Genomic DNA, 26,732 nt, shown 5'->3' on the forward strand with positions numbered 1-26,732 from the left:
GTCACGAGCCGAAGACGCCGCCGGGAGCGAGCACGCTGGCCCCAAAGCCGCTCGGGAGGCGGGAGGCGTGCGCGCCTCCGCGGCAGGAGGCGTGGCCGGGGCGTGGCCCTGAGCCGGGCCGGGGCGTGGCCGCCGAGCTGTAGGTGCTGCAGCCGGGTCGCGACAGGTGCGCTGGGCAGAGCGCAGGGACGGTGGCCGTGCAACGCCGAGCGCCGACGGCTTTCTAGTCTGGTAAGAGCCTCCTCTCCCCTCACCCCCGGAGCCTGCGTGTGCTCGGAGACCCCGGCTGCGCTCCGCACTCTGTCCGCGCCTTCCGAGGCGGGGTGGAGCGGGAGCGGGAGCCGCTCCCCCTGGGGTCGGCAATGGAGGAGCTTCCCACCCTCCGCTCGCCCTTCTGGGAAGTGCGCGGGGCTGAGCCTTCGCTGTCCCGCCCTATGGTCTCCCACGGGATGGAGGGAAAGTGGCGATTCATCAAAAGTCAAAACTCCCTCTCAGGGAGATGATCATCCTGCAACTCTTTCCTTCTTGGATGCGCCTGTTCCCTCTCCGCTTTCTCTCCCTTCCATTCCTTCAGATGAACTCTGATGAAGACTTAATACCCTTCCGAGGAGTGTTGAGAACATAGCAGCCCTTACTTGCTGTCCTTCTCAAATCGCTCTCATGTACTTGAGCTGGGACCCGTGGCTCACTCACATCCGTAGGTGTTAATATTGGGTAACTGTACACCCCTGGCCACACACGCTCAAGCCTGAAGTTGAGGGTGCTAGGAGTGAGCCATCTGGCGCCCGTCCCTGCCTCCTTATTGGTGCTCAGTAGTACAATGAGTTTAGCTGATCCTGGTGAGAGATACGGACCTACTATTGTCTTGCTACTAATTCCAGCTTTCGAAAATCTGCCAAATCCAAATGGTTCTGTTGACTTTACAAGTTAGCCAAAGGCTCTGTCTGAGGCTGTCAGTTTTTAAGACAGTGCCCCTTGGAGGAGAGATCATCTTTTGCATCTAAGTGGGTAAGTGGAATACTTTTTATCTACGTAGTTCCTGGTGCAATATACATACTCCAGTTAGCGTCTATGGCTGGTCTTTCGGAATTCTGTGGAAGAAGTGTGATCTTGTATAGACAACCTTCAAAAGCTATAAAGTTGGCAGAAAAATTTGTTGTTGTTTTTTCAAAAAATAACTTCTCCTCCTCCTCTTTCTGCTTCTTTAAAAAGTTCCTGGTTGTCCTCGAGCTGGCTATATGGACTGGGCTCTCCGGGATGTGGCTGCCTCTGCATCTTAAATGCTAGGATTAAAGACGTGCTCCACCATCCCATGGCCGTGTGTGTGTGTGTGTGTGTGTGTGTGTGTGTGTGTGTGTGTGTGTGTAAATACTAGCAGGGTGTCATGGAGGACAGCTTATAGGAGTTGGTTCTCTGACCTTGGGATATGAGGATCAAAGTCGGATCACCAGGCTGGTGCAGCAAATGTTTTCACCTGTTGAGCCCAGACATTTTTTTCTTTCCTTCTTTTACTATTTTCCATTTTTTTACTGTGTGTATGTGCCATGGCATGTGTGTTGTATGCAGGTCAGAGGACAACTGTGGGAGTCTGTTCTTTCCTTCCACCATGTGGGTTCCAGGGATTGAACTTGTGGTGCTAGGTTTCATGGCAAGCACCTGTTACCTGGTGAGCCATCTTGTCAGCCTAGAAAAGGTCACTTCTTTGTAAAGCTCTGCACGTGCATATATTTGCATTGATAGAATAACATTATCGTACTAAATTATGTTAGGAATTTTTTTTTGCAGGGGGGAACAAAACTTTTTTTTTCAGTGAACTTTATGTCAGTTCTTTTGTAAATTTAGAGTTCCAAAGCCCCTACCCTAAAAGAACCTACAATTAACTGGGTTAGGCAACACACAGATACAACTTACAGTATCGGTGAAATCATTTGCTGTTACTGTTTTGGTATTTCTTCTCTCTACCCCCCACCCCCAGGAGACCCCCAAGTGTGTTGGGTATCAAACCCTGGGGCATGTGCGTGCTAGAAAAGTACTCCCGACCGCTGTATATTTTACCACCCATATTTCTTTCCACATCTTTGGTCAGTCAACTCTATGGCCTTTTGAAAGTGGGATTGGAGCCTGTTTAATTCTCCAGCAATTCAGTAAAAGTTGGTGGAGCTCTTTTTCACTGCTAATGTGTTAGATGAAGAAGGAGTGTGTCAGGTAGTCCCTGAACCGTGAAGTCTCTGGGCCGAGACAGTGTGCTGGCGTGGTTAGCAGAGCAGTGCCATTTTGTAAAAGTTATCTCATTGTATGACTTTGTTTGACTTGGTACGTTCAGGCTTTGTTCCCGACTCTAGTTAAAGGTGGAGCCAAGTTTCAACCTAATAATTCTAGGAAGAGAAAGCTTCAGAAATGAAAACAATTCTATCAAGAGCAGAGACACTTTTCACTGCTTAGGTGCTCTTTAAATGTCTTGTTTTGACTCTGAGTGTATGTAGCTCAGTGGTAGAGAGTGAGTTTAGCATGTGTGAGAGCCTATGTTCAATCCCCAGCACACGCACACACAGAATATAAAGTATGTCTTGTCTTATGCCGGTTAGGAGAAAAGGTCGGAGCCTTTGAAGGTTCTTTGGAGAGTTTTGATGATTTGGTATCCGAAGTTTATGGCCTTTGAAAACTTTTAATTTGGACCTAGAGAGATGGTTCAGAAGTTAAAAGCACTAGCTGCTCTTCCAGAGGACCCAGGTTCAATTTCTACCACCCATATGGCGGCTTACAACTGTCTGTAACTCCAGTTCCAGGGAATCTGACATCCTCACACAGATGCACATGCAGGCCAAACACAAGTGCACTAAAAATAAATAAAATACTTTAAAAAAGAAGAAAAGGCTTCATTTGGCTGCAGGTTTTTTGTTGTTATTTTGGGTTTTTTGGAGACTACATCTCATGGAGCTCAGGCTAGCTTCAGACTGCTGTGTAGCAGGGGCTAGACTTGAACTCCCGAGTCTCTTGCCTCCGTCCTCCATGTGCTGGCATTATAGGTGTGTACCACCGTCCCCAGATAGGACTACAGGCCTTTATTAATTCCCAACCATTTAACAGTACCCTAACATACAGAGGATAGCCACGATGTGGTCCCCCCAAAGGATCTGTTTTCCTTTTAAAACAAAGGCTTTGGGTTGACAGTGTGTGTGGTAGGTGTTTCACTTGGCGATGTGAGCCAAGTCAGTCAGTGAGCATTTTCCTCTGACCCGCTTGTCTCGGCTCCTTCGCTCTCTGAAAGTGTTTTCTGATAGACAGTTGTTTTTTTTTTTTTTTTTTTTTGGTTTTTCAAGACAGGGTTTCTCTGTGTAGCTTTGCGCCTTTCCTGGAACTCACTTGGTAGCCCAGGCTGGCCTCGAACTCACAGAGATCCGCCTGGCTCTGCCTCCCGAGTGCTGGGATTAAAGGCGTGCGCCACCACCGCCCGGCCTGCCTGATAGACAGTTTTAATAAAAGCACCAGCTTTATTTGTACATATTATGTATTTTGAATATCTACAAACGTTTGTTAGAAAGTTTTCAAATAGGATTTTAATTTTTCTGAGGGTTTCACCTGTCAACTGTAATCAGGTGTAGTTAAGTTTAAAATTCTGTGCCAGAGGTTTATCAAACATATAGAAATGTTGAGTGTGGGAGATCGCTAGGCATCTTCGCTATAAATGACTACCACAAATGAGGGCGGTTCATTATTTAATCGTTTCCAAGCTTTCCCTTTTGTTTTCACTTTAAATTACATTTATTTGTGTGTGTGTGTGTGTGTGTGTGTGCGTGCTTAAATTACATTTATTTGTGTGTGTGTGTGTGTGTGTGTGTGCGCGCGTGCGCGCGCCATGTCATGCATGCGGATATCTTCTGTTCTCTTCTTCCACAGTGTAGGGCTTGAGGCTTGAACTCTGGTTGTCGGGCTTCACAGCAGGTGCCTTTACCTGCCGAGCCCACCCTGGGCCCCAGTTCCCAAGCTGTCCTCATTGCATGTTACAGGAGAGAGATGACAGTCATTCAAATGGAGCTGTGCTCCTTCTACAGATAGAAAGTGCTTAACTTTGTCCCTGAGATAATGTATGCAGGAGGAAACTGCTTTTTAGAAGGCCACTGTGTTCTTTCACTGCGTTTTACAGGAAGATAAAGCACTCCATTGTAGATTGTGCATGGTGACCTCATGACGTGGTTCCGTCACTCAGCAGACTCTCCAGGTGTGTAGGAACAAATTAGTGGCTTTAAGTAGTTTCTGCTTTATTATCGGGAAGTTGGGGTTCTTGGTAAAGGGCACTTTCAGCAGGATCATTCAGATGGGTTTATTCTGTGGCTACATGTAAAGGTCTAGGACTCAGAGGTTTTTTTAGAGATTCATTTTATCTGTACTTATGTGTGTGTGTATGGGTGGGGAGAGTATGTGCTTGGGAATACAGGTGCCCAAAGAGGCCGGAAGCATCAGAGCTCCCTGGAGCTAGAATTACAGGTTTCAAGCTGCCTGATGTGGGTGCTGGGAACTGATCTTGGGATCGCTGGAAGAGCTTAAGTGTTTTATTTTTATTTTGGTTTTTCGAGACAAGGTTTTCCAGTGTAACAGCCCTAGCTGTCCTGGAACTCTCTCTGTAGACCAGGCTGGCCTTCAACTCACAGAGATCTGCCTGCCTCTGCCTCCCGAGTGCTGGGATTAAAGGCGTGAGCCACCACTGCCCGAGAGCTTAAGTGTTCTTAACTACTGAGCCATCTCTCCAGCCCCTGCGACTCAAATTATCAACTGAGTGAAGACTTCTTTCCATTGAAAGGATGTCTGCCCCGACAGGCAGTCATCAGCAGGCATGTCCGATGCTCTCTTGTCACTTTAAAACGCTTTTGGGGGCTGTTCTGTTCCCAGCATCCACACTGGGTATCTCACAAACCCCTGGAACTCCAACTCCAGAGATTCTGATGCCTTCTTAAACAGGGTATCCTCACATAAATGATATAAACTCCAATAGAAACATACACATAAATAAGAGTTAATTAAAACAATTTTTCTTTTTTAGTAATTGCACACATTCACTTATAGGACACTAGTACAGTAGCTTGAAATTTACGTCCTTTTGATTTTCTTTTAGAATTAGTTTTTGTTTGTTTTTCCTGAGACAGGCTCTCACTGTGTAGTCCTTACTAGCCTGGAACTCACTATGAAGACCTGGGTGGACTTGAACTCAGTGGTCCTCCTGCCTCTGCCTCCCTGTGCTGGGATTAAAACAGAAGTTCTCAATCTGTGGGTCACGACCTGGGGGGGGGGGGCACAAATGACCCTTTCACAGGGGTCACATATCAGCTATCCTGCATATTGGATATTTACATTACAGTTCATAACAGCAATAAAATCACAGTTATGAAGAAGTAACAAAAGTAATTTATGGTTGGGGGTCACCACAGCATGAGGAACCGTACTGGAGGGTCACCGAATTAGGAAGGCTGAGAACCACTGAGTTAGAAGCTTATAGTACAGTGCTGGCTTAGAACTCATGATCTGCTTTTTGCCTGGGCTGCAAGACTTTAATCGTAGTTGGGGAGCTAAGGCAGGAAGATTACTAGAAGTTCAAGGTAAGCCTGAAGTATACAGTGAGTTCAAGACCAGCCTGTGCTATATGAGGAAACCCAGCTCAAAAGAACCAAAGGCTGAAGAGATGGCTGGGTGGTCGAGTGCTCACATGGAGGAGCTGGTTCCCTTCTAACACCCATAAGGCAGTCCACAACTGTCTGTAACTCCAGGTCCAGGGCCTCCATCATCCCACTCTGGCCTCTGTGGGCACCAGACACACATGTGGTGCACTTATGTGCAAGCAGAACACTTACACACATAAAATAAAAGTAATGTTTTTAAAAAAGAAAGAACCAAACGGTAAAGCTGGATGTGGGGGTACATGGCTGCAATCCCAGTACCAACAGCGGGGAGGGTGGTCAGAGAGAACTGGTTTATTAAAGGTGTTCTCTGATCTCCACCAGGGCCCTGTGGCACCCCACCACACACACATGAAGCATCCACACGTTTTTGAAAGGTCTGAGTTGTTTATCTGGTGCTATGTAAGTAAAACCATGTACTTCATTTTGCTGCCTTTTGTCCTGTGGTGTGAGACGGGTGTTACATATGCAATGATACACTGTTTCTCCCATGTTGGAAATTCCAAGTCCTTGGAAGCGCCTCCTTGGACTCAGCCCCATGGTTCGTGATAGTTGCCCAAGTCTCACGACTGTCCTTATGCTAGGCTTAGAAAACAGTCAGTTCAGAAAGGTTAACTCGGAACGTGAATAAAGAGAACTCACTTTAAAACGTGCACAGTCCTTTTAAATAACTACTTCTCCAACTATGTAGGTTAACCTTTTGACTATAATAAGAATCTTCCTCTTGTGAAGGCCACTGGGTTTTCACATGCTCGTGTAGAAAATAAAATCATGTGGACTGTAAGTTTAGAGTAAACAAAGGAGAGTTTTGTGCTAACATTGAGTTGTTGGCTTAGGCTTCAAAAGCAGCCCCTCCCCCCATGGAAGCATCTATAACATCTAAGAAGAGAACAAAGTAGGCGTGGTGCTTCTGCCTGGCGCCCTGCAGCTAAGCCCGGTTCTTCTGTGACTTACAGGACTTAAGAGTTTGCATCCGTGTGGATGACTAGCACCCTAATGTTTATTAGGTGTGATATACATGCACTGTTTATTTGCAAATACAAGATCCACTAAATATTAAAAAACTAAAACTAAAATTGGGCATGGTGGTACATGGCTGCAATCCCAGCACCGTGGGGTGGAGTGTGGTCAGAAGTTCAAGGACATCCTCAGCTACAGTTACATGTCAAGTTTGAGGCCAACTTGGGATACATGATACACTTTCACAAAAAAAGAAACAGGCCAGGTAATGGTGGTTCACGGCTTTAATCCCAGCACTCAGGAGGCAGAGGCAGGTGGATCTCTGTGAGTTCGAGGCTAGCCTGGTCTACAGAGTGAGTTCCAGGATGGCCTGAGCTACAGAGAAACCCTTGTAAGCATTGCAGCTCGGGTGGAAAGGATTTGTGGCAGTCGGGAGCCAAGGAGTACCAGAAGTCGAAGTAAATGGAGCCGCTTACAGGCCTGCTCCAGGGAAAGGTTTCCCCAATGTAACAGCTCTGCCCCCGGCACTGGAGGTTTCCCCAGCGAAGTTGTTACAGTTCTGCATCTGTAACATCAACTCTACTGCTAGAGGAAGGTTTCTCCAGCCAAAGGGTTACAGCCTTGCTCTGCTCCGCTCAGCTCCACTCTGCTCCCTCATTCAAGAGAGTTAACAGCAGCAGCAAGCTGACCAGGCACAGGGCTTGTATAGGGCTTCTTAGGGGCGGGGTTTTTCCAGGGAGAAGATTTTCAGGGTGGGAATTGGTCAGATTTCAGTCCCTTGAGCTTGGACGAGCTCAGATTGGCTAGATTTCGTGCTCAGGGACTGGTTGGTTTCCTGCTCAGTTGGTCAGGAGCAAATTGGCTCTGGTTTCAGGGCCAAAGAGTGAGTCCTTCACTGGCCCTTTTTAGCCTTTTGGCTCTAGTTTTAGGGTCAGGGTGTGTTTCTTTCATTGGTTCTGGTTCCAGAGCCAAAGTGTGTTTCTTTGGCACTGGTTTCAGGGTCAGGGTGTGTTTCTTTGGATCTGAGTTCAGGGCTACAATGTGTTTCTTTCACTAGCTCTGGTTTCAGGGCCAGGGTGGGTTTCTTTGGCCGGCCCTTTTACCCTACAACCCTATCTCAAAAAAACTTAAAAAAAGAAAAAAAGAAACAGAACTAGCAAATATACCACATTTTGTACTTCTGATAATAACTGTGAAACTTTTACATAGTCTTATAACACAGCTCATGATAATGGGACATTTTATAATCCTTCAAACGTATTCTGTTTTGTACACAGAAGTTTTGATAATTTTGTTTCATTTCATTACTGATAAATTAATGATATTGAGATGCTTTTATTTGATATTTCCACAAGCTTTTTCTGTTTGAGGAAATGCTGGGAATCACGACTAGGGACTTGAGCATGCTAGGCAAACTCTTGGTCACTTAGCTGCGCCCTGTCCGCATATAGTCTTCAAAGTCTGACGTTGAGTCTATGCAGACATAATCTTATGATTTTTCTCTAATGTCCTGCCACTGTCTTCCTTGCTACCACTTAGCAGCAATGATAATACTATTAACAATAAAAGCCGGGCAGTGGTGGTGCACGCCTTTAATCCCAGCACTTGGGAGGCAGAGGCAGGCGGATCTTTGTGAGTTCGAGGCCAGCCTGGTCTACAGAGCGAGATCCAGGAAAGGCACAAAGCTACACAGAGAAACCCTGTCTCGAAAAACCAAAATAAATAAATAATAATAATAAATAAATAAATAAATAAATAAATAAAATTTTTAAAAAAGATTTTTTTTTGAGACAGGGCCTCATGTAGCCCAGGCTGGCCTTTAATTCCTGACTCTCCTGCCTCCACCTCCCAAATGCTGAGACTGCAGGAGTATACTGAGCTCTCTGTTCAGCTTAATGGGTGTTGAGTGCCCTGTACCAGCTAGGCTTTGCTGGTGTGGATTTGTACTTCCAATACCTCCAGACACTGAGGCAAGAGTATTGCAAGTTCAAGGTAATCCTGAGCTACAGAGTGCAAACGAGGCCAGCCTGGACAACTTACTGAGACGAGGTCTCAGAATGATGAGTAAAAAGGGCTGGTTGATAGCTCAGCAGGTAAAAGTGCTTTTTCTGGGCAAGTCTGGTTTTGGTTAGGGTCACTATGGCTGTGATGAAACACCATGACCAAAAGGCAAGTTGGGGATGGAAGGGTTTATTTGGCTTACATTTCCATATCTTACATATCTTAGTCCATCACTGAAGGAAATCAGGACAGGAACTCAAACAGGGCAGGAGCTAATTTGGAGGCCATAGAGGGGTGCTGCTTACTGGCTTGCTCAGCCTGCTTTTTTTTTTTTTTTTTTTTTTTTTTTTTTTTTTTTTTTTGGCTGTCTTGAAACTGTGTAGGCCTGGCTGTTGTGAAACTCACTCTGTAGACCAGGCTGGCCTCGAACTCACAGAGATCTGCCTGCCTCTGCCGCCCAAGTGCTGGGATCGAAGGTGTGTGCTGCTGTATGGCGGTGGTCTTAATAGTTTTTGTCTGTGGTCCTTTCATTTATCTGGAGTGTTAAGGTCATAGGGAAAAAGATGGGCTTTCAAAGCAGATAGGATGAGTGGATTGAAAAAGTGGAAAGTGAGGCTGGGCAGTGGTGGCTCAAACGCCTTTAATCCCAGCACTTGGGAGGCAGAGGCAGGCGGATCTCTGTGAGTTCAAGGCCAGTCTGGTCTACAGAGTGAGTTCCAGGACAGCCATGGCTACACAGAGAAGCCCTGTCTCAGAAAATAAAACAAAGTAGCAGTGTTAAAAGCTAAGGTTGTGGTGTAATAAATGCCCTGTGGGGACAGAGCTGGTGATCCCTGAGACAGCACTTCACAGAGAAAGACAGATTCTTAGGAGAAGACCATCTGAGTATTGTCCCCAGCCAGGACAAGTCACTCATTGACTCAGTGTCTCTGTGAGACGGAAGGGTTGGGCTATTGATCCCAAAGTCCACCCTGTAGACATTCTGAAGTCACCTCTGGCCCTGGCCCTCCCCCTCCCCTGTAGACTCCCTAGGAAAGATCAGAGGCAATAAAGGCCTGCCCAGTGGACTGGCGGGGCTCAGTGGAACCCCGAGATAATCCTTTTAACGTTCAGGATGAGAGAAGTTAAAATAAAAAGGGGGGCAGCACTTTTAGGTACTCCGTTAGACTGGCCCTCGGGACTCTCTTAAAATGAGTTAGAAGAGCCCTGCTGGCTGACTGCACAAACTGTCGAGTTATTGGACAGTATCTGCTGTTTCGTACAGAGGCTGTTCTTAGTGTTTTCTTGGGGATTTGTAGAAGCTCATTTTTAGAATGCTTACTCAGAGCTCAGCCTGGTTGCTTCTCCTGAAACCCTGCATTTGACCGAGATGAGGAGGATTGAGTTCAAGGAAAGTCAGGGCTAGAAGAAGAACTTATCTCAAAATATAAAAAAGAAACTTGAAAAAAAAAGATAAATGTTTCTTTTATTTCCCTCTTAGTTTTAATTTTTTTAGAACTTATTTTGTTTTATTGTTTGTGTATGTGTGTAAGTGTGCTACAGTGTGCACATGGAGGTCAGGGACAACTTTGAAAAGTCGGTTTTCTCTTCCACCTTGGGGTCCAGGGTCCGGCTTGTGTGGCAAGTGGCAATTCACTGAGCGAACTCTCCAGTCTTAGGTCTTTACTTTTTTTTAATGTGAATGTACATGTGTCTGTGTATGTGCCCTAGGAAGCCTGAGAGGTGTCAGCTCCCTGAAGCTAGAGTTCCAGACAGTTGAGAGCTGCCTAGTGTCGGTGCTGAGACTTGAACTCTGGTTCTCTGCAAGAGCAGCATGTGCTCTTAACTGCTGAGCCATCTCTCCAGCCCCTAATTTGTTTTGCTCAGACAAGAACTTACTGTGTATCTCACGCTGGCCTTGAACTCCCGTGTGTGTAGCCCAGCAGTGGTCATGGCATTCTCCTAATAGTTCGATTGATTGATTGATTGATTGATTGATTTTTGCCAGCGCCATTGAATAATCCTTTGAATTGGCTTCAGACATTCCCTTTGCTGTCCAGCAGGGTTGTCACAGCAACAATCGGCACGGTGAAGAATATGGATTTTCCAAGTGTGGCTTGCCAGATTACCCACATGCAAACTGCCTGGCGTTGGTGAAAGGTAGATTGTCAGGTGCCACCTAGACCTCTCTGGGGGATCGATCTGGTTATGTGATGTTTTAACAGGACTTCAGGGAGCCAGTACCCAAGGAAGTGGTCTGAATTTCAGTACATGCCCTCCAAGATGCCCCAGCATATTTTTCCAGGCTTATCTCTCGGCACTACCCACCCTCCTGGCACTGTAGTAGTGCAATGATTCACTGTTTCCTGGACCCGCCCGGTTCCCTTCCTGCCTCCGTGCCTTTGCCCAGGCGGTTCCCACAGCCTCCAACTACCCCTCACCCCATTCTTGATGAACCCCTTGTTTCTTAAGAACCCAAATTGCACATGACTTTTTAAAATACTAAAAAAGCATATTCTAGTGTTGAATTTTGCGTGAGCGCTTCCTGCTCCAGCCTTCACTTCCCAGTTTGCTTTTTCTTCATTTCCTGCCTTTACATTTGCTGAATTATTGCTTCCTTGTAAGATTACAAGCACTTAAGCAGGAGGAGTTTTTTTCACTGCAGCTATGATGCATATAGCGATCAAATATTCACAGTATATGAAATATATCTGATCTTGCATCCACGGTGTTGTAGAGCAATTAAAGTCCTTTAACGATTGCATACCAGTCCGTGTTTAATCTGGCTGCCACTCATCTCTATGTCATCCCATATTCCCCCTTCACTCACTCCCCAGCAATTTTATCCCTGCCTCAGGGCCTTTGCATTTGTTCTTTCCTTTGCCTGGAACGTTCTCATCATCCCTTCCCCTGGCGGGCTGCCTGTATCCGCCCCCTCATTCTGCATTCCGGTCAAATGTCATTCATTGGGAGACTTTCCCTAGACTCCCAAGTCACTGCCCCCTTCCCTTCTCTGCTCCAGTTACTCTTCCTGTGCTTTTCTGTACCAATCACACCCTTTATTTGTCCTGATTCTCCAGCAGAAGGGAGGTTCCATGAGAAGAGAGACCTTGCCTATCATTGTTAACTTTTAGCCTCAGTAATGCCCACTGTATTGTAAGAGCTCAGTAAATATTTGCTGAGTGAATGAATAAGCATGGAAGGTAGACTTCTCGTTTTAACAAGTCTTGTTTGGGTTTGCAGTCCAAAAAGGTGTGGTGTTATCTTTTAAATGGACAACAGCCCTGGTAGTTCCATGTGGGTTCACATCAGGTGGCAGTCTCTAAGGATTTCTGTGGGACAAAGGCCTGGGTATAGTGGCAGCTGGGATTTGGTTCCATCGGGGTGCAGATGTCCAAGGTGAGCCCAGGATCAGGCCACTGCTTTGCTACCACTGGGGCGTCTGCTTGCAGAGTTGCCGTGGCTCTTTAGCTTCTCATTATCCTTGAATTCTTTTTTCCTTTGCTTGTTTGTTTTGTTTTTCCATAAACAGTTTCTCTGTGTAGCCCTGACTGTCCTGGAACTCACACTGTAGACCAGGCTGGCCTGGAACTCACAGACATCTGCCTGCCTCTGCTTCCCTAGTGCTGGGGTTAAAGGTGTGTGCCACCACCTGGCTCTCCCATTACTCTTTTAAACCTGGAACCAACAGGCTTCTGCTTTCCTCTGGGGGCTAGGGAGGAGAAACTCTAGAACCCTCCAGGAATGATGACATCATGTTCTTTCTGCTTACTATATGTCTTGAAATGAGACTGATTAGAAATACTTTTCAACAATAGGTTTGAATTGGGTTTGCTTGCTAACAACTAATTGAACCAGACATTAATTCCATGCTTTTCTTTTCTTTTCTTTTCTTTTCTTTCTTTTTTTTTGAGACAGGATTTCTCTGTAGCTTTGGAGCTTTTCCTGGAACTCACTCACTTTTCCTGGCCTTGAACTCACAGAGATCCACCTGCCTCTGCCTCCCAGTGCTGGGATTAAAGACGCCACCACTGCCTGGCTCCATGCTTTTCTTAATATTGGCTTCAAATTTTATTCTACAAATATCTTTCATTGCAACTTCAGTTTTCAAAGAGCTTTTGCTTTCTTCCTCTCACACAATCCTCCCAATATTCTGTGTCATTACATATCTGCTTTTTAAATGAAGGGATGGTGTCCCAGAACCCATATAAAGGCAGACTCAGTATTTCTTCTGTAACCCGGATGCTCCTGTGACAAGATGTGAGGCAGAGACAGGAGTCCCTGGAAGCTGCTGGACCAGCTAGCCTGGCATGAGCAGCAAGAGAAAGCAAGACACCCTGCCACAAAGAAGGTGAAAGGTGAAGACAGACATCTGAGGTTGTCCTTTGACCTCACATACATGCTTGCAATCACACACAAACGACTTTGCATGCACACACACACACAATACACAGGCAAAGATTAAAAAAAAATGAAACAAAACTGAGAGCCAATGAAGCTGACTTTTCCATGTCAACTGAAAGCCATGCCTATCTGCATTAAGAGACAAATATTAAAATTCAATTAAAACATTGACGTTGATGCTAAATGTAGCTCAGTCCTGTGCGCCCCGTACTTGGGAAATAGACAAAAGAGGATGAGGGGTTGAAGGTCATCCTTGGCTGCAGGGAAAGTTTGAGGCTATCGTGGATGATATAAAAAACAAAACCAAGAAGCTGAAGAGATGGTTCAGCAGTGAGGAGGAGCTGTGTTCCATTCCCAGCACCCATATGGCAGCTCACAACCATCTGTAATTCCAGTTCCGGATCTGGTGCCCTCTTCTGGCCTCCATGGGCACTGTCGCCCATGGTGAGCAGATGTACGTGCAGGCAAAACATCCAAACCCATAAAAAAAAGGCCAGGTATTCGGGAGGAGGAGAGAAAAACAAAACATTGATATTCCTATATTTGTATCAGTCCCTAAGAAGTAAGGTACATAGCATCATTCCCTGGGGGTTACCCAGCTCCATCTCTTCTCTGTTTGTGGTTTGATGATTCTTTACAGGACCACGCTGGCTGCTTACTCCTGATTTAAGCACTATAAAGCTAGTGTCTCAGACTTTCACCAAAAGGCAAGATTCAAGACCTTGCTTGAAAAGAGTCACTTTTCAGAAAACCTGTCTAATTCTCCTGCTTGAAGGAATTGGCTCAATTGATCTGAACTGGTTCTTCAGATTGAGCAGGCCCTGAGAAAAAAAATCATCTAAAATTTCAGATAAGAATAATTGGAGCCAGGCTTTTCCTGGAAATGGCCAACCATGAAACTAAGAAGGCCCATGTTTGGAGGGATCTTGATTAATTATTGAGGACGTGGACTGGGGTAAGGCGGTTCTGTCTTTAGAAGAAGCTACCTTCCTAAAATAAGGTATATTTCTCTGCTTTGACACCGTGAAGAAGACTCTCTTGTTAGCCTTTTTTACCCCCAAGACAGGCTGTCCTGGAACTCACTCTGTAGATCAGACTGGCCTTGAACTCAGAGATCTGCCTGCCTTGGATAAAATGTAGGTGCACACCACCTCCTCGGGCTGCCTAGCTACTTTGTCTTAATTAAATATGTAATGAGCATGTGGCTTCTAGACAATACTCAGTTACACTGAGGACTTGGTGGAGCCCCGTAGGGAGAATGCCGGGACAGAGCTGCTCCTTGTGCCGTGCCCAGACTGTGTGGTGCACCTGATGGTGACCTATGTGATAGAGCAAAGGGTAAAGGAGAAACAGACTGCTGAGGGAAAGGTCTGTGAACAGCCTTGTCAGCTGTTAATTTCCATCCTTTTTTTTTAAAGATTTATTTATTTATTATGTATACAGTGTTCTGCCTGCATGCCAGAAGAGGGCACCAGATCTCATTACAGATGGTTGTGAGCCACCATGTGGTTGCTGGGAATTGAACTCAGGACTTCTGTAAGAGCAGCCAGTGCTCTTAACCACTGAGCCATCTCTCCGGCCCCATTTCCATCCTTCTAATCAATATATTTCCTTCCACTTTCATCTTAAATTTGAAATTATTGGCATTTTCGGTTTTTCTGGCAGTTTCTCTTACTATATACTGGAAAAACCCTCCACTGAGCTTTGTTTGCCCTCATATTGAGTTAACTATCAGCGAAGTAGAGAGGCAGGGAGGAGCCAGGGGGCTAAAATACAAATTAGGTTAGTTGGGAAACAGGTGGAGGCCAGCTCAGACTAGAGCTTGCTTAATTTCAAGGGGGAAGATTAGAAGGGCCTCAGGGATCATTTGTGACCTACAAATTTTAGGTCAAAGTGAGTTTTTAAAAGCTGTGGATGGTATTTATGTTTAAGGAAGCTATGTGGAGACTACCATCATTATCTAACAAGCTAATTTGGGTTTCCTTTTTAAAACACTTTTTTACATTAAACTGTCTTGCATGTACACTGCTTTAATTTTATGTATTTATTTATTTATTTATTTATTGGGTGGGGGGAGGCAACTTGTGGGGGCCGGTTCCTCCATTTCACCATGTGAATCCCAGGAAATTGAACACAGGTCATCAGGCTTAGTAGCAACCAGCCTTACCACTAAACATCTCCAGGACCCTGATTCCAAAACTCTCCTTCTGTGTGTCACTGAGAGAATTGCTTCTCTGAACCGGTTTCTTCCTCTATCGGGTGACGTCATAAACATCGAGTGAATGAGATCGAGTAGAATAATGAGCTGATATGTGTAAAAGCATGTGGCATACAGCTAGCATTCAGTAACTGATCCTCGGGCTTACAAAGCTGCAGTGGCCTGTGGGCTCCCTGTGTAGGTGACTAGAATCTCCTGCCTTTCTCCCTCCTCTGGCTAATAACCCTGGAAGCAAGCCAAGTCTAACTCCCAAATCTCCTTTGCTCTGGAGTCCTAGAGGACCCATTTCAGAATCAATGTTTGGATTTCCTGTGAGAGATTCCGCTTTAGCCCAGTTCTTGCATACTGTGTGATCCCAGCAAGTGAGAGGCTAACCCAGGAGGACCAAAAGCCGCAGTGGTGGTAGTGTGCACATCTTTAATCCCAGTACTGGGAGACAGAGGCAGATGGATCTCTGTGAGTTTGAAGCTAGCCTGGTCTACAGCCAGGGTGACTAGGAAAACAAAACAAAACAAACAACAACAACAAAAAAGAGTTTGAGGCTAGCCGAGATCACATAGTAAGAGCCTGTCTCAAAAAGAGATACAGCCTCTGAGGCTGATCCTAATATTCAGATGATATTTGGATGGCCCCTGCCCGAGTGGGAAGTGTTTAAACTGCCCGGAAAAGGGAGTACCTGAAGTGCCTGGAGTATAACCCCGAACAGTGAACTAACTCCTCTAAGGCTGGGAGGCCACATATATAGCATCAGTCAGGCTTCTCCGGGGGCTGGACACGGGAGGGTCTTCATGAGCAGTAAGAGTTGGGTACTCTACAGAAAGAAAGCGTCAGTTGAGACAAGGTTCTCATCTGTACAGTCACATGCTGTTTATGCTTGCAAAGACTATTAATGAGACCTGGATAAGAATCAGACACCAGGAAAGGACAGCTGCTGGGAGGGACAGCTTAGTTGTACAAGGAGTGATGTGTGCAATTCAGAAAGCCCTCATGCAATTTAAAAGCGTAATTAAGTTGTGGAGATGATAAACAATTTATAAATGACATTTAAAAAATAAATGCCCCCGAGATGGCTCAGCTGATTTAAAAAAGCACGTGTTCCACAGGCCTGATCTGAATTTGATTGTTAGAATTCATGTTGGAAGAAGAAAAACCTGTTCCCAGAAGTTGTCCTCTGACCTCTAGATGTGTGTTGTAGCATAGGCATGCCCATCAAACACACACACACACACACAATTTTAAAATAAAATAAATGACTGGGTGGTGGTGATGGTGGCACACACCTTTCACCTTTAATCCCAGCACTTGGGAGGCAGAGACAGGTGGATCTCTGAGGCTAGCCTGGTCTACAGAGTTCCAGGACAGCCAGGGCTATACAAAGAAACCTTGCCTGGAAAAAAAAAAAAAAAAAAGATCGTCATGTTTAATTTGACTTCTTGGTTTTTTATGATAGTGGGAATTGAACATTGGGCCTTTCAAATGCCTGGCGATCTCTGTCCCCAGAAAGCAACATCCCTGTTCCATAATTTGACTTCTGAATAAATGCTACAAAATATAGTGAAGTGGGGTGGCATGTAATTGCAATCCCAGCACTCAGGAGGAGGCAGGAGGATCAGAAGTGTAAGGTTATCTTTGGCTACATAGTGAGTGTGAAGCCAGCCTCAGCTATGTGAGACCCTGCCTCACAATATATCTACGTCAAGGAAATGTAACACTAATGAACTTTATTTATTTAAAATATTTACTTATTGAGTTGTATATGTGTGTGTATGTGCCTACATGAGTTTATGTGTATTGTGTACATGCAGGGGCCCAGGGTGGGTGCTGGGAATCGAACTCAGGTCCTTTGAAGAGCAGCAGAGTTCTCAACCACTGAATGTAACAGGCTTTCTATGCCCCCGATAATAGGCTTCTCCACGGATCCAGTAGGCTGGCTGAAGCAGAACTGAAAAAGTATAACAACATATTTGAGCAAAGCAACTCCCAGGCTTCTCCAGTCCCAGAGATGGAGGCCAGAGAAGCCGTGCGCCTGAACTAAAGCAGAGACATTATATAGGTTGTAGGTGAAGAGTGACAAGGAATCCGCCACAAGCTGGGGTTGTGCCCCAGCAAGGCCAAAAGCTGAATGCTTAGGCCGGGACTTGGGCTGCTGCTGCCAGCAGGAGAGGATGTTGCTGTAGTCACCAAGAATTCGGAACTGGGCTCTTTGGCGCCTTTTCTTTGTTGGAGATTCTCTGAGAGGGTGGGGTTTGGAGAGAGAGAGAGAGAGAGAGAGAGAGGGAGAGAGAGAGGAATGGGGCTTTCTGGATCATGCAAAGGCAAGCTGGAGGTTCCCACCAAACAAGCCATCTCTCTAGCCCCTAGTTTTTTTAGACAAGATCTTGCTATATAACCCAGACTGGACTAAACTAGTAATCCTCCTGCCTTGCCTTCTAAGTGTTGAGCTTACCGGCATATGCCACTATGCCTGGATTATGAGTAGTAATAGTAATACTATTATTATTACTATTTTATTGTTTTGGTTTGGTTTTTTGAGACAAGGTCTCACTTTGTAGTTTTTGCAGGCCTGGAACTTCCTTTGTAGATCAGGCTGGCCTTGAACTCACAGAGATCCACCCGCCTTTGGTTCCTGGGATCAAAGGCGTGCTCCAACACTCCTGACTCTTATATTGTTTTGTTTGTTTGTTTTATTTTTTTCTGAGATGAACCTTATTCTGGAACCCAGGATGGGCTGGAACTTACAGCAATCTTCTTCAGCGTTAAGATTATAGGTACGAGCTACTGTTCATACAAGTTTTTTTTAATAAAGATTTACTTTATTTTGAATTGTGTGGTGCAAATGTGCTTGAGTGTGTGCAGGTGTGTGTATGTGTGCACACGCTCATGAGTGTGCTCAAGTGTGTGCAGGTACCCATGTGTGGAGGCCAAGAGAGCATGTTGGATCCTCTGAAACTAGATTTACAGAGGGTTGTTACAGTATGTGGTGCTGGGAGCTGAGCCTGGGTCCTCTGGAAGACCAGTCAGTGCTCTAGCTGACCTTCGAGCCACCTCTCTGGTCCCTTATGGCAGACACGGGTCTTACGTAGAAATTAAGCCAAGAACTGAACTTTAATGCTTGTTGTGTGTGATGTCGACACTGTGGTATCGAGAGATGTCAGGAAATGTCAAGCTGTGTGCTCTACCCTTCTCCACATTTATCTCCTTGTATGCTTGACCACTCTCCGGGCAGGTTACCATCTTGACTTTATACAGAAGGAAGGTTGCCATGAGCCTGGTAAACACTGGAATCAGAGTTGGAGCCAGCTGGTGTTTCCGTTACATGGTTCTGCCTCTAGGTAACCATGGCGAGAAGGTGATGAGGGCAGACACCTCAGTTATCGTTGGTTGTCTGGTGACTTTCAAGCAATAAATTACATTGTATTTTATTTTTGCTGCTGGATTTTAACACGGGGCTTGTGATGCTCACCATAGGTTCTACTACCAACCCACCTCCCAGTCCTAAAACTATAGTTTTTAAAATAAGAGTTTGTATATATATATACATATATATACAAATATATATATATGTATATATATATATTTGTTGTTGGTTTTTTTTGAGACAGGGTTTCTCTGTGTAGTTTTGGTGCCTGTCCTGGATCTCTGTCTGTAGACCAGGCTGGCCTTGAACTCACAGAGATCCTCCTGGCTCTGCCTCCTGAGTGCTGGGATTAAAGGTGTGTGCCACCATTGCCCGACTTTGAAATGTAATTACACATGTAACTCATCTATGTAAGTGTCCCATTCAGTGGTTTTTAATAGATTCACACAGCCGTGCGACTGTCACCATAGTTAGTTTTACATTTTGTCACCTCCCAGGAAAACCACACACCGTAAGCAGTCAGTCCTAGTCCGTTCTTTCCCCAGTGAGGCAAGCGCTAATCCATTTTCCAGCTCTAGAGGTTTAACTATTCTGGACCCTATAAATGGAATCATACCACATGTGGTCTGTGTAAAGTTATTTCCAGAGGCCATCTGTGTGATCCCCTTTTCGTGGCAGTATACTATTTTATGACATGGTATGCTACATTCTGTTTCTGCATTGATCATCAGGTAGACATTTGGATTATGTCCAGTTTTTGATTATTGTGAATAACGTTGCTGTGAACTGGCCTGTATGTGTACATGGGTTTTTAATTTGGTCGGTCAGCTGATTGTTTGATTGATTGATTGATTGAGATAGGGTCTCACTATGTAGCCCAGGCTAGCCTCCAACTCACAATGCTGCTTGCTATCTCAGCCTCCTGGGTGCTAGAATTAAAGGTGTGCACCATCACAACCAGCTCTATCTTCATTTTTTTTTGGGGGGGGGGTTTCGAGACAGGGTTTCTCTGTGTAGCTTTGCACCTTTCCTGGGACTCACTTGGTAGCCCAGGCTGGCCTCGAACTCACAGAAATCCGCCTGGCTCTGCCTCCCGAGTGCTGGGATTAAAGGCGTGCGCCACCACCGCCCGGCCTCCATCTTTGTTTTTAATTGACACATAATTGTGCGTATCTGTTAGGTATGGGTGACATGGGAATTTAACATATGTATACATTATCTTGACCATGTACATGAGTGTACATGGATTATCTCATATATTTGTATGTGCACACACCCAGAGGAAGCATCACCGAATCAGTTCTGTAGTTAATCTTCTGAGGACCTGGTGTGACTGTACCACTGTCGGTTCCCACCGGCAGCCCGCAAACATTCGAGGTGCTCACCTCCTCGCCAGCACTTCTCCAACTACAGTGCCCATTAGCACGTCTCACAAGAGGAAGTATTTCCAGTTCACACACACACACACACACACACACACACACACACACACACACACACGAATAGCCCACACAAGCGCTTTGTAAAGATGTTTACCTATGGTATGATGAAACACTGCGGTGTTTTCTACTGCATTCTGTTGCTTCTTATTAAAACAAACAGATGGGCTGTGGCTGTAGCCCCGGGAGCAAGCCTGCCTTTCTCACCGAGTTACTGAGCACAGAGCATTCTGGAAGCTCTCGGTTCAGTATTCAGCTCCGCAAAAACAAAAGCAAGGGCAGAGCGTGCTGGTTCTGACTCCTAAGGTTGATTTTGAAACTTGCTAATTGTGCCCTGGAGTTAGAAACACTAGACTATTGTACGTCTCTTCATCTTACACAAGCGGGAAGGCAAGGCTCAGACAGGTGTCCTCCTGGGGTCACTCGGCTAATTAGTGGCAGAGGCAAGATTAGATAGAGCCTGAGCCTGTTCTCTTCGGGGTTTAATTTTTAGTTGTAATTTAAAGTCTATTCCAGCTATACTGTGTATTATTCTTTCAAAACATCACCACACATGCCCCTGAGTCCTTCCTGAGAGAATAGCTTGAGCGTCTCTGCTTTGTAAATCTTTGCAATCTCTGGCACCGTGGGGCATATGGGGTTGGCTCACATAGCGTCGAATAACTGTGTCGAGAACTTGAGAAATGGGCCAGAGGAACACCGATTTTAGAATAACAGCACACGTGCTGCTCACAACTGTTGGTGTTTAGATGATCAGTTCTTGTAAGAGCAGCGGGTTTGAAGGGCTCGTCTGTAGGAAAATGTGCGCAGCCACAAAGAACACAGCACTTTGGTATGAGCTCTCTCATTAGGCTCCTTAATTGTGGCTTGCCAGTGAAACACACCATCCCCAGCTGAATCTGACAGTGTGCCTTGCAGGTCAGACACCAAATCACTAAGTTGCTTTTTAGTTTTTAAATTTTGTTTTATTTGCAGTACTGGGGTTTGAGCACAGGGTCTTCACAAGCTGGGCAAGCACTCTGCCCAGCCCCCAAGGTTCTGCTCTTCATCCCTTTGGGAACTGTAGCCCGCTGCTTGCCTGGCTCCTCACTCCCGGTGTGTGCACAAAGCTGGCCCACACTGTCCAGGTGGCAGGAAGGGTCGTCTCCTTTCACTTTTACTTTCGTGTGTTTTTCTTCCCCTTGCAGCCTCCCTCCCCCGAGTGCTGGGGACTGAACCCCAGGCCTGACAAGCACTCTATTGCTGAGTACTCACCTTTACAAAATGAATATTTTGCTGGGCAGTGATGACCCACAACTTTAATCCCAGCACTCAAGAGGCAGAGGCAGGTGGATCTCTGTGAGTTCAAGGCCTGTCTGGGAATTCCAGGACAGCCAGGGCTGCACAGAGAAACGTTGTCTCAAAAAAACAAACAAAATATAAATATTTTGTGGGTTTTTTTTTTGAGGTGGTATCTTACTGTGTAGCTTTGGTTGGTTGACCTGAACTAGCTATGTAGACCAGGCTGGCCTCGAACTCACAGAGATCCACTTGCCTCTGCCTCCTGAACACTGGGATTAAAGGTGTGCACGGCAATGCCTGTTGAAAAATGAACAATTTTATTTTATGACTTGTGTGTGTGATGTATGTGTGAATGTCCGTGTACCCAGTGTCTGAACATGGAGGTCAGAGGCCAACTTTCAGCCTTCAGTTCTCTCCTTCTGCCCTGGGCTCTGGGGCGCAAACTCGGGCTGTCGGACTTACGTGGAAGGTCTTTACCCTTTGAGCCGTCTCAGTGATCCTAGTTTGCTTCCTTTTTCTATTAAAAACTTTTTTTAAAAAAAGTATTTGTTTTATATATATATATATATATATATTTTAAAAGTATTCTTGGGCTGGAGAGATGGCTCAGTGGTTAAGAGCACCGGCTGCTTTTCCAAAGGTCTTCAGTTCAATTCCCAGCACCCACATGGTGTCTCACAACCACCTGTAATGAGATCTGGCGCCCTCTTCTGACCTGCAGGGACACATGCAGGCAGAACACTGTCTACATAATAAATAAATAAATCTTTTAAAAAAAAGTATTCTGTGAGTGTGGGTGTTTGACCTGCAATGTGTCTGGGCACCACATTAGTACGGTGCCCCAGACACTAGAAGAGGGGGTAGGATCCCCTGGGACTAGAGTTACAGATGATTGTGAGCCGCCACGTGGGTGCTGGGGATGGAATCAGGGTCCTGTGAAAGATCAGCCAGTGCTTTTAACCACTGAGCCATCACTCCAGCCCCGTGTTTGTATTATTTGTTAAATTACGTGTGTAAATCTGTGTCTGTGTGTAAGTACTGTGCACTGCGTATAGGTGCCTGCGGGGCCAGAAGCTTCAGGTCCTGGCGCTGGAGTTGCAGGCGGTTTGGAAGCTGCCGACACTGGTGCTGGTGGCAGAACCAGGTCCTCTGACCACTGAGCCATCTCCCCGGCCCCTGTGGTTTCTTTTAAGACAGGCTTTCACGTAGCCTGTGCCAACCTTAAACTTGCAATGCAGCCAAGGCTGGTCTTGAGTGCCTAGTCCTCCTGCCTCCATGTCCAGAACGCCGAGTTACAGGTGTGCGTCAGCACACCAGGTGTGCGTCAGCACGCCTCAATACTTTAGTGTCTCTTTCTGAAGAATCGGTGTAATACCGAGTTACAGGTGTGTGTCAGCACACCGGGATACTTTTGTGTCTCTTTCTGAAGAGTCACTTTGTTAAATGACAAACCAGATGAGATGAAAATAAACTCATTTGATTATCAAGATCCATTCATCTACACGTGGATTTTGTGCTGTCTAGGCAAGGAAGTTCTAGGTGAGCCTAGGTATGGTGCATCACATTGGGCAAACTCAGTGTGTCTGAACTCAAGGCTACTTTTCGTTGTTGTTTTAGTAGATGGCTACATGTCCCAGGCTGGCTCCAAACAGCCTGATTGCCTCCTGAGAACGCTCAAGTTGCTCTGTTGTGTTTGCTAATGTGTCGAAACAGGGTCTGCAGCTCCTGGCAGTCCTCCTTCCTCAGCCTCCCGAGTGCAAAGATTATAGCCATGGACCACCACACTGGCTCAGGTTACTTTTAAAGGACAGATTTCTGGATGACAATAGAAAATTCAAAGTGGACAACGTGAGTGTATTCTATGATGCCCCTTTCCCATTTTTCTTGGAGTTCATATCCCTCTCCAGCCCTTGAATTCTGTTTTCCAGCCTTTAATGGGGGAACCGTGGATGCTAGAATCATTGCTAGGTTCTGTTTAAAGGTCTTCCTGGGCTTTTTGCCAACTTGATGAATCGTGGGAAAGGACCTGAGAAGTCAGTATTTTTAAACGAGTCTCCTAGGTAATTCTTGTGTAAACTTAAGTATATGACCTACTGAATTAAAATTTCTTTTCTCTTTTTTTCTCATCTTAATTCCTTTTGGTTTCTCAGATTACACTCTGGCTTTGTTATCTGTGGAGCCGGAGTTATTCATTAGCATTTGTAAGAAAACACCTGAGTTATGTCAACAGCTCTGACTGGAACACTCTGAGTCCAGGCTAACGATGGTTTTGCTGTTGGGTTCAGTGGTTTCTCATGGTTTGCCGTGATTTATTTTGTAATAAACAAGCAGCATGTTTCATTTTCTTTTTCCTGAAAGCTCTAGTCTATACAAATAGCTGATTTCAACAAATGACATTGGAGCCTGGGTCCCCATATCTTCATTAACAGATGCCTCATAGTGACTGCGCTGGGACCTCTAATTCTAGCCCATGGGAGGTGGAGACAGGAGGGTGAGGAATTCACTTAGCCCGGGCTACATAGCAAGTTCAAGACCAGCCTAAACTACATGAGACTCTGTCTCAAAAAAAATCAGACCTGAGGCTGGAGAGATGGCTCAGTGGTTAACAGACTGCGTGTTTCTGAGGACCTAGGTTTGGCTCCCTGCTCCTGCACAGCAACTTACAACTGTCTGTGTGTAACTCCAGTCCTAGGGGATCTGATGCCCTCTTCTGGCCTCCTCAGGCATTGCATACACATGGTGCACATACATACATACAGGGAAATGTGGGAGTCTGCTGGAGTCCAGCTCTGACCTGTCAAAGGGTTCTTTCCGGGAGGAGAGCAGAATGAGGAAATGATAGCTAGGAAGATAAAAGAGCCGGGCGGTGGTGGTGGTGGTGTGTGCCTTTAATCCCAGCACTCGGGAGGCCGAGCCAGGCGGATCTCTGTGAGTTTGAGACCAGCATAGTCCACAGAACAAGATCCACAAAAGGCACCAAAACTACACAGAGAAACCTTGTTTCGAAAAAAAAAAAAAAAAAAGAAAGAAAGAAAAAAGATGGTAAGAAAGACAGAGACACAGGATAGCTTTGGGAGGGCCCTGGGTCAATACCCAGTTGCCTCGAGGTTTATTCCAAAGGGCTTTTTATCCACTACCCAGGGGAGAGGCAAAAGACATCCCACTTGAAAGATCAAAGCACAATGTACAGCCAAGTGTAGACCCTTGAAAACACCTGGTAACCACACCCGTGGCCAAATCATCCCATTCTGCAGCTCTGCTGGGTAAAACTAGCTCAGATTCTCTGACCTTGAGTAAGGTCTCACTAGAGAGCCTCTGTGGGTCTCCACAGGCAAGACACTTATACATATAACATAAATCTTTTAAAAAACTTTTTAATCAAAACAAAATAACAAGAAACTGTACGGTGTGATCTGTTAGGGACTGGTCTTGTGACCTCCTTGGGCTGGGGAAGGAGGTCAGTGGACGAGTGCTTGGCCTTGAGCCTGAAGCCCTGGATTGTATCCCTAGTATGGCAAGGAACCTTCTAGCCTAGGCTTGAGGTGTTGGGAAGGAATCTGGGAAAAAAGTGTCCTCTAAACTAGGGCAGGAACTGAAGCCCCGTGAAGAGTGGCATTGTGCATGGGGAGCAGCATTCTCAGAAAGGCCTGGAGTCCAGATGTGAGCTGGAGAGGGCTGGAGAGACGGCTCAGGGGTTAAGAGCACTGGCTGCTCTTCCAGAGGTCCTGAGTTCAATTCCCAGCACCCACATGGCAGTTCACAACTCTCGGTAACTCCAGTTCCAGGGAATCTGACACCCTTACAGAGACATATATGCAGGGAAAACACCAGTGCACTTAAAAATAAATCAATCTGGGCTGGAGAGATGGCTCAGAGGTTAAGAGCACTGACTGTTCTTCCAGAGGTCCTGAGTTCAATTCCCAGCAACCACATGGTGGCTCACAACCATCTGTAATGAGATCTGGTGCCCTCTTCTGGCCTGCAGGGACACATGCAGGCAGAATACTGTATACCTAATAAATTAATAAATCTTTAAAAAAAAAAAAAGCTATGTACAAGTTCAGGTATGTATTTATAGATACAGAAACATACTCACCAGAAATAGCTCCCATCTTAGGGAGAAAACCAGGGATGGAGGTGAGCACAGGTTCTGGGGAAGATGAATTGTCTTTTGGGGACCTGGGCGCCGTGGCTCAAAGGTAGAGCCAGGCTTTGCCTAGTGTGCTCAAGGTTCAGTCTCTAGCACAAGGCCGAGAGGTGAAGGAAAAGTCTAACTGGAAGGTAGAGACACTTATTCCCCCTCACGTAGGCCGAAGGGGGGAAGACCATGTCTGAGAGTGCTTGTTTGTGTCCGTATTTTATCCCTGGCGTGGTAAAGTGTGGCTCAGTAAACGGATGTAGACACAGTGCCGCACACTCAGAGTGTCACCTTAGTCCCGATCCTTCGGTTAGCAGCTCCACGAGTGACATTGCTTCTCGGTTACACAACCACCTTTCTATACGAAATGTCCATAAAAGGGGATGAAAGAGGGACCACGTGTGCCTGAGTGACTCTGTCCTGATCTGCATCCTCGTTGACTCTGGGAATTTGGTTGGCGTTACAATCGTCCTATTGTCTAGGTCCCTCTTTCTGCAGACGGCTGAAGCTCTCCCAACAACTGAGACTAGCCCCACATGCCTGTAGACTTGTCTGTCATGTTTCTGAGTCAGTAAACACTGCACCTTTTGTGTATGTAAGTGAAATTTCTTGTTTGTGGTTTATAGGATTAGTCTGGGGACATGGACAGTACCTCACTACTTAGATGAGGCTGTCCTCAAACTCATGATCCTCCTGTCTCTACCTTCTGCGCTGGTATTACAAGGCTTGCCTGTCATAACACACCTGGCTTCAAGTTACTAAGTGTTCTTCTTTTCTTTTTCATATAATTTGCATTTATGTCAAGAGTTTGAATAAGGGCTGGGGAGATGGCTCGGTGATTTTTTTTTTTTTACATATATATATGTAAATATGCCCCGGCCTCAGCCTTCTGAGTACTGAGAATATAGGCATGCACTAACGTACCCTGCCAAATGTGACTTTTTGAAAATATTATTGGCTCTCAGTTGGTTTATTCCACCAATGCAGAATCCAAGTGTGTAGGGAGCAATCCGTGGTTGTCACTGTGGCCTTTAATACATTTTTGTATTTATGTGTGTTTGGTGCGCACACGCGCATGCACCATGGCAAAGGTGTGGAAGTCAGAGGTCAACTTGCAAGCGTCAGTTCTTACCTTCTAACGTGTAGAACCTGGGGCTTAAACTCAGGTTACCAGGCTTGGCAGCAAATGCCGTTATACACGGAGCTGTCTTGCTGACCCACCTCTTACTGAAAAACAATTTGTATGAGTTTGCACCTAGGTAGTTCAGGAGTGAATTGAGGTGAT

At 45.8% G+C, this 26,732-nt stretch overlaps 1 protein-coding gene across 1 annotated transcript in view; it reads left to right on the forward strand.

Moving 5' to 3' along the window:
* The first annotated feature begins 122 nt into the window (after nucleotides 1-122).
* Lima1 (LIM domain and actin binding 1) overlaps nucleotides 123-26,732 on the forward strand; it is a 97,261-nt gene continuing 70,651 nt past the window's right edge. Inside the window, exon 1 of the mRNA XM_059247166.1 lies at nucleotides 123-231. The gene's annotated coding sequence lies outside the window, so the exon portion shown is untranslated. The remainder of the gene's footprint in view (nucleotides 232-26,732) is intronic.

The sequence above is a fragment of the Peromyscus eremicus genome, chromosome 20 (genome assembly GCF_949786415.1).
Source record: "Peromyscus eremicus chromosome 20, PerEre_H2_v1, whole genome shotgun sequence".
Classification (NCBI taxonomy): Eukaryota; Metazoa; Chordata; class Mammalia; order Rodentia; family Cricetidae; genus Peromyscus; species Peromyscus eremicus.